Consider the following 12,549-nt stretch of genomic DNA (forward strand, 5'->3'; position numbering starts at 1 on the left):
GGTCTCTTCTCGCTGCCGCTTCCGTATGTCTGGTGCTGGACCTCCCCTCGCTGCCTTTTCGTCGTGGCAGCGGATGTCCTCCTCTAGGAGGAGAACTAACGGGATGGTGCTTGCAACCACGCAGGCGGCGTCGTATGAAACCGTTTGGAATGCGCTGGCCACTCGAAGCACTCCGGTGCGATGCGACCTCTGGACTGTGGTGCGGTGGGTGTTCCTCTGTAGAAGCTTCCGTCCCCACGCTGGCGCAGCGTAGCGGACAATGCTATTCCCGACGTTCACCAGGGGTCTCCTTCTGCTGCTTTTTGGGCCACACTTGTTCGGCATCAGGGCGGTCAAGACGTTCGTGATTCGAGTCGCCTTGTTGCAAACCTCCTCTAGATGTCGACCGTGGTGCTGTTTGCGGCAGAGCTCAACCCCGAGATACTTGAGCGTCTCCGTGGATTCAATCGTGTGTGTCCCCGCTCGTAGTTGGCCTATCTGCGGGGTGTGATGGGTGCAGAAGATCATGTAGCCGGTCTTGTGATGGGCCAGCTGCAATCCCACTCCTCCCATCCAACGCTCGATCGTCTCCAGGTTCCTCGTAGCAAGGGCGCTGATGTCCTGCGTGTCCCGTCCAACGAGGGTGAACGTCACGTCGTCAGCAAACCCGATGATGTCCGCACGCTTCCCGAACAGCTCCAGACGGAGAAGGTCGTCGTACATGACGTTCCACAGTGTTGGCCCTAGAACCGAACCCTGAGGCACGCCCGCCGACACTGGTAGCGAGACCAATCCTTCGTCCGTCTCGTAGTGGAGCGTGCGATTCTCGAAGTAGTTCCGCAGCATCGCCAGGAGGTACGGTGGCGTGTTCCTTCGCTGCAGAGCCTCTCCGATCGCTGTCCAGTTGGCCGTGTTGAAGGCGTTCTTCACGTCGATTGTCACCATCGCACACAGTCGGTCGCCCTTGCCCTTCTTGTCGAGCGCGATCTTTCCGTTGGCGAGCACCCTGTTGATGGCGTCCATCGTAGAGCGTCCCTTTCGAAATCCGTACTGGGCGTCAGACAGACCACCCGTCGCATCAAGATGCTCCGTGAGTCTGCGCTGAATGAGTCGCTCCAGTACTTTCCCGAGGACGCTCAGTAGGCCGTCATCGCCGCTATCAGGGCCACGTTCGGGATATTGTCGTCGCCCGGGGCTCGCTGCGGGTTGAGCGATTTTGCAATGCTCAACAGCTCCTCCTCGGTGACGGGATCCCGGTCGATGTCCTCTTCCGACAATCTGGCCGCTGTGGGCCACTCCATGGGCGGTCGCTCCGGAAAAAGTTCGCCGACGATGTGCTGGAGCTTCGCTGGGTCCCGTTCCATCGGTACGCGCGCTCCAGTGCACTGCTGCTTCCTGATCTTGTAACCCGGCCCGAATCCGTGGGGCCCTAGCTGTTCAGGTAGCTGTTCGCCGTACTCCCTCTTGCTTCGCTTGACCGCTTGCTCCAATGCTGCTCTGGCTGCTGTACAGGCCGGCCGTCGTTCCTCTCGTTGGTCGTCCGTCCGTGCTCTCCTGAGCCGTCTCCGCATCCCGATGTAGTTGCAGCGTAGCTGGGCAATCTCCTCGTTCCACCAGTACACCGATCGTCGTCTTCCTCGGGCCGCAGGCAATCTCGGCATCGTCGCGTCGCAGGCGGTTGTCATGGCCTGCGTCAGCTCGTCCGCCAAGAGGGTGTGGTAATGGATGTCCAGCGAGCCCATGACTTCAACGAAGAGGTCCTTGTTGAAGAAAAGTCTAGGAGGCCTTAGGAGGCATTTGGAAGCTTTTTTGGAAAAACCGTTATTTTTGAATTTTTTGAAAAATAAAATTGTCAACCCCTGAGGCCAAAATTTGGTAAGAGTCCCCCCTTACGAAAATTTAAAAAAAATCAAAAATTTCAAAAAAATTTTTTTAGTTTTTTTGAAGTCTAGGAGGCCTCAGGAGGCATTTTGAAGCGTTTTTGAAAAAAACGTTATTTTTAAATTTTTTGAAAAATAAAATTGTCAATCCCTGAGGTCGAAAATTTGGTACGGGTCCCCCCTTACAAAAATAAAAAAAAAAATCAAAATTTTCAAAATTTTTTTTTTGTTTTTTTGAAGTCTAGGAGGCCTTAGGAGGCATTTTGAAGCGTTCTTGATAAAACCGTTATTTTTGAAATTTTTGAAAAATAAAATTGTCAACCCCTGAGGCCAAAAATTTGGTACGGGTCCCCCCTTACAAAAATTTCAAAAAAAATCAAATATTTCAAAAAAATTTTAAGTTTGTTTGAAGTCTAGGAGGCCTTAGGAGGCATTTTGAAGCATTTTTGAAAAAACCGTTATTTTTGAAATTTTTGAAAAATAAAATTGTCAACCCCTGAGGCCAAAATTTGGTAAGAGTCCCCCCTTACGAAAATTTAAAAAAAATCAAAAATTTCAAAAAAAATTTTTTAGTTTTTTTGAAGTCTAGGAGGCCTCAGGAGGCATTTTGAAGCGTTTTTGAAAAAAACGTTATTTTTAAATTTTTTGAAAAATAAAATTGTCAATCCCTGAGGTCGAAAATTTGGTACGGGTCCCCCCTTACAAAAATAAAAAAAAAAATCAAAATTTTCAAAATTTTTTTTTTGTTTTTTTGAAGTCTAGGAGGCCTTAGGAGGCATTTTGAAGCGTTTTTGCAAAAACCGTTATTTTTGAAATTTTTGAAAAATAAAATTGTCAATCCCTGAGGTCAAAAATTTGGTACGGGTCCCCCCTAAGAAAATAAAAAAAAAAATCAAAATTTTCCAAAATTTTTTATTAGTTTTTTTGATGTCTAGGAGGCCTTAGGAGGCATTTTTTTTGAAAAATTTTTTGAAAAAGACAGGCACAAATTTTTGAAAAATAAAACTGTCAACCCCTGAGGCCAAAAATTTGGTCCCCCTTACGAAAAATTTAAAAAAAAATCAAAATTTTCAAAAAATTTTTTTAGTTTTTTTGAAGTCTAGGAGGCCTTAGGAGGCATTTTGAAGCGTTTTTGATAAAACCGTTATTTTTGAAATTTTTCAAAAAAACAAATCGACCCCTGAGGCCAAAAATTTCGTAAGGGACCCCCTTACAAAAATTTGAAAAAAAAAATCAAAATTAAAAAAAAAAATTTTAAAGTTTTTTTCAAGTCTGGGAGCCTTAGGAGGCATTTTGAAGCGTTTTTGAAAAAACCGTTATTTTTGAAATTTTTGATAAATAAAATCGTCGACCCCCGTGGCCAAAATTTGGTAAGAGTCCCCCCTTACGAAAATTAAAAGAAAAGCAAAATTTTCGAAAAATTTTTTTTTAGTTTTTTTGAAGTCTAGGAGGCTTTTTTTTTGTTAACGGGGAGGGAACTTTCAAAAGGTACCCACCTAGAGGGGCATATCGCGGCTAGACACCGCCCCTCGAGATGGGTTATGTGGGATTCATCATGAAGCTTGACCCGTGAAGCGAGTCAAGCAACCGATGCGACCGCACTAAACCACTCCTCGACCTGATCCGAACCCTGCCGATGCGCTGATGTGCGTAGTACTCCATGCGGGGTCGTGTGTGCGTAGCACCCTTGCTGTTGCGCACTGCTGCGTCGTCCTTCCTGGTTGTCCTCGCTGCTGCTGCCGCTTCGTGTCTTCCGTCTGCTGCTGCTGCTGTTGTTCAGAATCCACCCGTCCGTGGCCGCCATTCTCGGGTGGGTCCTAGCTCCTGCTGCTGCTCTGGTTACTCGTCGCTACCGCTGCTGCTTCTGTTTTCCGTTGTCCTGGTGTTGTTGGTGGCGGGGGGCCGCTATTGCTGCCCCCGTTGATCCGCGTTCCTCCGTCGCTGCTGCCGTCGTCTTCTGGCCGTCGGCGGACTCTCCTCATTCCACCTCACTTGGAGGCTTTTGAAGATTGTCCGTGCGGCCGTCCGGACTGCTTCCCATGTGCTGCGGCTGGCACACATTTCCGTGGCAAGGTTGTCCATCGTCAAGCGGGTGTGGCTCTGTTGCTGCATCTCGTGTTGTGCTCGGGCGAACCGTGGACAATGGAACATCACGTGGTCGACATCTTCCACGTCATGCTCACACACCGGGCAGTTAGGCGAGCCCTCCAGGATACCTTTGTTGACGAAGTAGCTCCGCAGGAACCCGTGTCCCGTTAGGACTTGGGTAAGATAGAAATCTATTTCCCCGTGCTTGCGGCCAACCCATGAACTGATGTTCGGGATCAGCCTCCTTGTCTTCAAACCTGGCGAACTCTGCTGCTCTGCGCCGGCTGTCCACTGGCGTTGCCAGCGCTCCATGGTCTCTTCTCGCTGCCGCTTCCGTATGTCTGGTGCTGGACCTCCCCTCGCTGCCTTTTCGTCGTGGCAGCGGATGTCCTCCTCTAGGAGGAGAACTAACGGGATGGTGCTTGCAACCACGCAGGCGGCGTCGTATGAAACCGTTTGGAATGCGCTGGCCACTCGAAGCACTCCGGTGCGATGCGACCTCTGGACTGTGGTGCGGTGGGTGTTCCTCTGTAGAAGCTTCCGTCCCCACGCTGGCGCAGCGTAGCGGACAATGCTATTCCCGACGTTCACCAGGGGTCTCCTTCTGCTGCTTTTTGGGCCACACTTGTTCGGCATCAGGGCGGTCAAGACGTTCGTGATTCGAGTCGCCTTGTTGCAAACCTCCTCTAGATGTCGACCGTGGTGCTGTTTGCGGCAGAGCTCAACCCCGAGGTACTTGAGCGTCTCCGTGGATTCAATCGTGTGTGTCCCCGCTCGTAGTTGGCCTATCTGCGGGGTGTGATGGGTGCAGAAGATCATGTAGCCGGTCTTGTGATGGGCCAGCTGCAATCCCACTCCTCCCATCCAACGCTCGATCGTCTCCAGGTTCCTCGTAGCAAGGGCGCTGATGTCCTGCGTGTCCCGTCCAACGAGGGTGAACGTCACGTCGTCAGCAAACCCGATGATGTCCGCACGCTTCCCGAACAGCTCCAGACGGAGAAGGTCGTCGTACATGACGTTCCACAGTGTTGGCCCTAGAACCGAACCCTGAGGCACGCCCGCCGACACTGGTAGCGAGACCAATCCTTCGTCCGTCTCGTAGTGGAGCGTGCGATTCTCGAAGTAGTTCCGCAGCATCGCCAGGAGGTACGGTGGCGTGTTCCTTCGCTGCAGAGCCTCTCCGATCGCTGTCCAGTTGGCCGTGTTGAAGGCGTTCTTCACGTCGATTGTCACCATCGCACACAGTCGGTCGCCCTTGCCCTTCTTGTCGAGCGCGATCTTTCCGTTGGCGCGCACCCTGTTGATGGCGTCCATCGTAGAGCGTCCCTTTCGAAATCCGTACTGGGCGTCAGACAGACCACCCGTCGCATCAAGATGCTCCGTGAGTCTGCGCTGAATGAGTCGCTCCAGTACTTTCCCGAGGACGCTCAGTAGGCAGATTGGCCGGTACGACGACGGTTCCCCGGGTTGTTTCCCCGTCTTGGAGAACAGCACTAACCGTTGCCTCTTCCATTCGTCCGGGAAGTAGCCTGTCCGGATGTAGTGCTGGAACGTTCTCCTGAAGACACCGGGAAAGGCCGTCATCGCCGCTATCAGGGCCACGTTCGGGATATTGTCGTCGCCCGGGGCTCGCTGCGGGTTGAGCGATTTTGCAATGCTCAACAGCTCCTCCTCGGTGACGGGATCCCGGTCGATGTCCTCTTCCGACAATCTGGCCGCTGTGGGCCACTCCATGGGCGGTCGCTCCGGAAAAAGTTCGCCGACGATGTGCTGGAGCTTCGCTGGGTCCCGTTCCATCGGTACGCGCGCTCCAGTCCACTGCTGCTTCCTGATCTTGTAACCCGGCCCGAATCCGTGGGGCCCTAGCTGTTCAGGTAGCTGTTCGCCGTACTCCCTCTTGCTTCGCTTGACCGCTTGCTCCGATGCTGCTCTGGCTGCTGTACAGGCCGGCCGTCGTTCCTCTCGTTGGTCGTCCGTCCGTGCTCTCCTGAGCCGTCTCCGCATCCCGATGTAGTTGCAGCGTAGCTGGGCAATCTCCTCGTTCCACCAGTACACCGATCGTCGTCTTCCTCGGGCCGCAGGCAATCTCGGCATCGTCGCGTCGCAGGCGGTTGTCATGGCCTGCGTCAGCTCGTCCGCCAAGAGGGTGTGGTAATGGATGTCCAGCGAGCCCATGACTTCAACGAAGAGGTCCTTGTTGAAGAAAAATCTAGGAGGCCTTAGGAGGCATTTGGAAGCTTTTTTGGAAAAACCGTTATTTTTGAAATTTTTGAAAAATAAAATTGTCAACCCCTGAGGCCAAAATTTGGTAAGAGTCCCCCCTTACGAAAATTTTAAAAAAATCAAAAATTTCAAAAAAAATTTTTTAGTTTTTATGAAGTCTAGGAGGCCTCAGGAGGCATTTTGAAGCGTTTTTGAAAAAAACGTTATTTTTAAATTTTTTGAAAAATAAAATTGTCAATCCCTGAGGTCGAAAATTTGGTACGGGTCCCCCCTTACAAAAATAAAGAAAAAAATCAAAATTTTCAAAATTTTTTTTTTGTTTTTTTGAAGTCTAGGAGGCCTTAGGAGGCATTTTGAAGCGTTCTTGATAAAACCGTTATTTTTGAAATTTTTGAAAAATAAAATTGTCAACCCCTGAGGCCAAAAATTTGGTCCGGTTCCCACCTTACAAAAATTTCAAAACAAGTTCAAAATTTACAAAAAAATTTTTTTTTAGTTTTTTTGAAGTCTAGGAGGCCTTAGGAGGAATTTTGAAGCGTTTTTGCAAAAACCGTTATTTTTGAAATTTTTGAAAAATAAAATCGTCGACCTCCGTGGCCAAAATTTGGTAAGAGTCCCCCCTTACGAAAATTAAAAGAAAAGCAAAATTTTCGAAAAAATTTTTTTTAGTTTTTTTGAAGTCTAGAAGGCTTTTTTTTTTGTTAACGGGGAGGGAACTTTCAAAAGGTACCCACCTAGAGGGGCATATCGCGGCTAGACACCGCCCCTCGAGATGGGTTATGTGGGATTCATCATGAAGCTTGACCCGTGAAGCGAGTCAAGCAACCGATGCGACCGCACTAAACCACTCCTCGACCTGATCCGAACCCTGCCGATGCGCTGATGTGCGTAGTACTCCATGCGGGGTCGTGTGTGCGTAGCACCCTTGCTGTTGCGCACTGCTACGTCGTCCTTCCTGGTTGTCCTCGCTGCTGCTGCCGCTTCGTGTCTTCCGTCTGCTGCTGCTGCTGTTGTTCAGAATCCACCCGTCCGTGGCCGCCACTCTCGGGTGGGTCCTAGCTCCTGCTGCTGCTCTGGTTACTCGTCGCTACCGCTGCTGCTTCTGTTTTCCGTTGTCCTGGTGTTGTTGGTGGCGGGGGGCCGCTATTGCTGCCCCCGTTGATCCGCGTTCCTCCGTCGCTGCTGCCGTCGTCTTCTGGCCGTCGGCGGACTCTCCTCATTCCACCTCACTTGGAGGCTTTTGAAGATTGTCCGTGCGGCCGTCCGGACTGCTTCCCATGTGCTGCGGCTGGCACACATTTCCGTGGCAAGGTTGTCCATCGTCAAGCGGGTGTGGCTCTGTTGCTGCATCTCGTGTTGTGCTCGGGCGAACCGTGGACAATGGAACATCACGTGGCCGACATCTTCCACGTCATGCTCACACACCGGGCAGTTAGGCGAGCCCTCCAGGATACCTTTGTTGACGAAGTAGCTCCGCAGGAACCCGTGTCCCGTTAGGACTTGGGTAAGATAGAAATCTATTTCCCCGTGCTTGCGGCCAACCCATGAACTGATGTTCGGGATCAGCCTCCTTGTCTTCAAACCTGGCAAACTCTGCTGCTCTGCGCCGGCTGTCCACTGGCGTTGCCAGCGCTCCATGGTCTCTTCTCGCTGCCGCTTCCGTATGTCTGGTGCTGGACCTCCCCTCGCTGCCTTTTCGTCGTGGCAGCGGATGTCCTCCTCTAGGAGGAGAACTAACGAGATAGTGCTTGCAACCACGCAGGCGGCGTCGTATGAAACCGTTTGGAATGCGCTGGCCACTCGAAGCACTCCGGTGCGATGCGACCTCTGGACTGTGGTGCGGTGGGTGTTCCTCTGTAGAAGCTTCCGTCCCCACGCTGGCGCAGCGTAGCGGACAATGCTATTCCCGACGTTCACCAGGGGTCTCCTTCTGCTGCTTTTTGGGCCACACTTGTTCGGCATCAGGGCGGTCAAGACGTTCGTGATTCGAGTCGCCTTGTTGCAAACCTCCTCTAGATGTCGACCGTGGTGCTGTTTGCGGCAGAGCTCAACCCCGAGGTACTTGAGCGTCTCCGTGGATTCAATCGTGTGTGTCCCCGCTCGTAGTTGGCCTATCTGCGGGGTGTGATGGGTGCAGAAGATCAAGTAGCCGGTCTTGTGATGGGCCAGCTGCAATCCCACTCCTCCTATCCAACGCTCGATCGTCTCCAGGTTCCTCGTAGCAAGGGCGCTGATGTCCTGCGTGTCCCGTCCAACGAGGGTGAACGTCACGTCGTCAGCAAACCCGATGATGTCCGCACGCTTCCCGAACAGCTCCAGACGGAGAAGGTCGTCGTACATGACGTTCCACAGTGTTGGCCCTAGAACCGAACCCTGAGGCACGCCCGCCGACACTGGTAGCGAGACCAATCCTTCGTCCGTCTCGTAGTGGAGCGTGCGATTCTCGAAGTAGTTCCGCAGCATCGCCAGGAGGTACGGTGGCGTGTTCCTTCGCTGCAGAGCCTCTCCGATCGCTGTCCAGTTGGCCGTGTTGAAGGCGTTCTTCACGTCGATTGTCACCATCGCACACAGTCGGTCGCCCTTGCCCTTCTTGTCGAGCGCGATCTTTCCGTTGGCGCGCACCCTGTTGATGGCGTCCATCGTAGAGCGTCCCTTTCGAAATCCGTACTGGGCGTCAGACAGACCACCCGTCGCATCAAGATGCTCCGTGAGTCTGCGCTGAATGAGTCGCTCCAGTACTTTCCCGAGGACGCTCAGTAGGCAGATTGGCCGGTACGACGACGGTTCCCCGGGTGGTTTCCCCGTCTTGGAGAACAGCACTAACCGTTGCCTCTTCCATTCGTCCGGGAAGTAGCCTGTCCGGATGTAGTGCTGGAACGTTCTCCTGAAGACACCGGGAAAGGCCGTCATCGCCGCTATCAGGGCCACGTTCGGGATATTGTCGTCGCCCGGGGCTCGCTGCGGGTTGAGCGATTTTGCAATGCTCAACAGCTCCTCCTCGGTGACGGGATCCCGGTCGATGTCCTCTTCCGACAATCTGGCCGCTGTGGGCCACTCCATGGGCGGTCGCTCCGGAAAAAGTTCGCCGACGATGTGCTGGAGCTTCGCTGGGTCCCGTTCCATCGGTACGCGCGCTCCAGTCCACTGCTGCTTCCTGATCTTGTAACCCGGCCCGAATCCGTGGGGCCCTAGCTGTTCAGGTAGCTGTTCGCCGTACTCCCTCTTGCTTCGCTTGACCGCTTGCTCCAATGCTGCTCTGGCTGCTGTACAGGCCGGCCGTCGTTCCTCTCGTTGGTCGTCCGTCCGTGCTCTCCTGAGCCGTCTCCGCATCCCGATGTAGTTGCAGCGTAGCTGGGCAATCTCCTCGTTCCACCAGTACACCGATCGTCGTCTTCCTCGGGCCGCAAGCAATCTCGGCATCGTCGCGTCGCAGGCGGTTGTCATGGCCTGCGTCAGCTCGTCCGCCAAGAGGGTGTGGTAATGGATGTCCAGCGAGCCCATGACTTCAACGAAGAGGTCCTTGTTGAAGAAAAGTCTAGGAGGCCTTAGGAGGCATTTGGAAGCTTTTTTGGAAAAACCGTTATTTTTGAATTTTTTGAAAAATAAAATTGTCAACCCCTGAGGCCAAAATTTGGTACGGGTCCCCCCTTACAAAAATTTAAAAAAAAAATCAAAATTTTCAAAAAAAATTTTTAGTTTTTTTGAAGTCTTGGAGGTTTTAGGAGGCATTTTGAAGCGTTCTTGATAAAACCGTTATTTTTGAAATTTTTGAAAAATAAAATTGTCAATCCCTGAGGTCAAAAATTTGGTACGGGTCCCCCCTTACGAAAATTTAAAAAAAAATCAAAATTTTCAAAAAATTTTTTAGTTTTTTTTTAGTCTAGGAGGCCTTAGGAGGCATTTTGAAGCGTTTTTGAAAAAACCGTTATTTTTGAAATTTTTTTAAAAATAAAATTGTCGACCCCTGTGGCCAAAAATTTGGTACGGGTCTCCCCTTACGAAAATTTCAAAAAAAAACAAAATTTTCAATTTTTTTTTTTGTTTTTTTCAAGTCTGGGAGCCTTAGGAGGCATTTTGAAGCGTTTTTGAAAAAACCGTTATTTTTGAAATTTTTCAAAAAAACAAATCGACCCCTGAGGCCAAAAATTTGGTAAGAGACCCCCTTACGAAAATTTGAAAAAAAAAATCAAAATTTAAAAAAAAAATTTTAAAGTTTTTTTCAAGTCTAGGAGGCCTTAGGAGGCATTTTGAAGCGTTTTTGCAGAAACCGTTATTTTTGAAATTTTTGATAAATAAAATCGTCGACCCCCGTGGCCAAAATTTGGCAAGAGTCCCCCCTTACGAAAATTAAAAGAAAAGCAAAATTTTCGAAAAAATTTTTTTTAGTTTTTTTGAAGTCTAGGAGGCTTTTTTTTTTGTTAACGGGGAGGGAACTTTCAAAAGGTACCCACCTAGAGGGGCCTATCGCGGCTAGACACCGCCCCTCGAGATGGGTTATGTGGGATTCATCATGAAGCTTGACCCGTGAAGCGAGTCAAGCAACCGATGCGACCGCACTAAACCACTCCTCGACCTGATCCGAACCCTGCCGATGCGCTGATGTGCGTAGTACTCCATGCGGGGTCGTGTGTGCGTAGCACCCTTGCTGTTGCGCACTGCTGCGTCGTCCTTCCTGGTTGTCCTCGCTGCTGCTGCCGCTTCGTGTCTTCCGTCTGCTGCTGCTGCTGTTGTTCAGAATCCACCCGTCCGTGGCCGCCATTCTCGGGTGGGTCCTAGCTCCTGCTGCTGCTCTGGTTACTCGTCGCTACCGCTGCTGCTTCTGTTTTCCGTTGTCCTGGTGTTGTTGGTGGCGGGGGGCCGCTATTGCTGCCCCCGTTGATCCGCGTTCCTCCGTCGCTGCTGCCGTCGTCTTCTGGCCGTCGGCGGACTCTCCTCATTCCACCTCACTTGGAGGCTTTTGAAGATTGTCCGTGCGGCCGTCCGGACTGCTTCCCATGTGCTGCGGCTGGCACACATTTCCGTGGCAAGGTTGTCCATCGTCAAGCGGGTGTGGCTCTGTTGCTGCATCTCGTGTTGTGCTCGGGCGAACCGTGGACAATGGAACATCACGTGGTCGACATCTTTCACGTCATGCTCACACACCGGGCAGTTAGGCGAGCCCTCCAGGATACCTTTGTTGACGAAGTAGCTCCGCAGGAACCCGTGTCCCGTTAGGACTTGGGTAAGATAGAAATCTATTTCCCCGTGCTTGCGGCCAACCCATGAACTGATGTTCGGGATCAGCCTCCTTGTCTTCAAACCTGGCGAACTCTGCTGCTCTGCGCCGGCTGTCCACTGGCGTTGCCAGCGCTCCATGGTCTCTTCTCGCTGCCGCTTCCGTATGTTTGGTGCTGGACCTCCCCTCGCTGCCTTTTCGTCGTGGCAGCGGATGTCCTCCTCTAGGAGGAGAACTAACGGGATGGTGCTTGCAACCACGCAGGCGGCGTCGTATGAAACCGTTTGGAATGCGCTGGCCACTCGAAGCACTCCGGTGCGATGCGACCTCTGGACTGTGGTGCGGTGGGTGTTCCTCTGTAGAAGCTTCCGTCCCCACGCTGGCGCAGCGTAGCGGACAATGCTATTCCCGACGTTCACCAGGGGTCTCCTTCTGCTGCTTTTTGGGCCACACTTGTTCGGCATCAGGGCGGTCAAGACGTTCGTGATTCGAGTCGCCTTGTTGCAAACCTCCTCTAGATGTCGACCGTGGTGCTGTTTGCGGCAGAGCTCAACCCCGAGGTACTTGAGCGTCTCCGTGGATTCAATCGTGTGTGTCCCCGCTCGTAGTTGGCCTATCTGCGGGGTGTGATGGGTGCAGAAGATCAAGTAGCCGGTCTTGTGATGGGCCAGCTGCAATCCCACTCCTCCTATCCAACGCTCGATCGTCTCCAGGTTCCTCGTAGCAAGGGCGCTGATGTCCTGCGTGTCCCGTCCAACGAGGGTGAACGTCACGTCGTCAGCAAACCCGATGATGTCCGCACGCTTCCCGAACAGCTCCAGACGGAGAAGGTCGTCGTACATGACGTTCCACAGTGTTGGCCCTAGAACCGAACCCTGAGGCACGCCCGCCGACACTGGTAGCGAGACCAATCCTTCGTCCGTCTCGTAGTGGAGCGTGCGATTCTCGAAGTAGTTCCGCAGCATCGCCAGGAGGTACGGTGGCGTGTTCCTTCGCTGCAGAGCCTCTCCGATCGCTGTCCAGTTGGCCGTGTTGAAGGCGTTCTTCACGTCGATTGTCACCATCGCACACAGTCGGTCGCCCTTGCCCTTCTTGTCGAGCGCGATCTTTCCGTTGGCGAGCACCCTGTTGATGGCGTCCATCGTAGAGCGTCCCTTTCGAAAT

Source organism: Anopheles moucheti, unplaced genomic scaffold (assembly GCF_943734755.1).
Source record: "Anopheles moucheti unplaced genomic scaffold, idAnoMoucSN_F20_07 U1, whole genome shotgun sequence".
NCBI classification, from domain to species: Eukaryota; Metazoa; Arthropoda; class Insecta; order Diptera; family Culicidae; genus Anopheles; species Anopheles moucheti.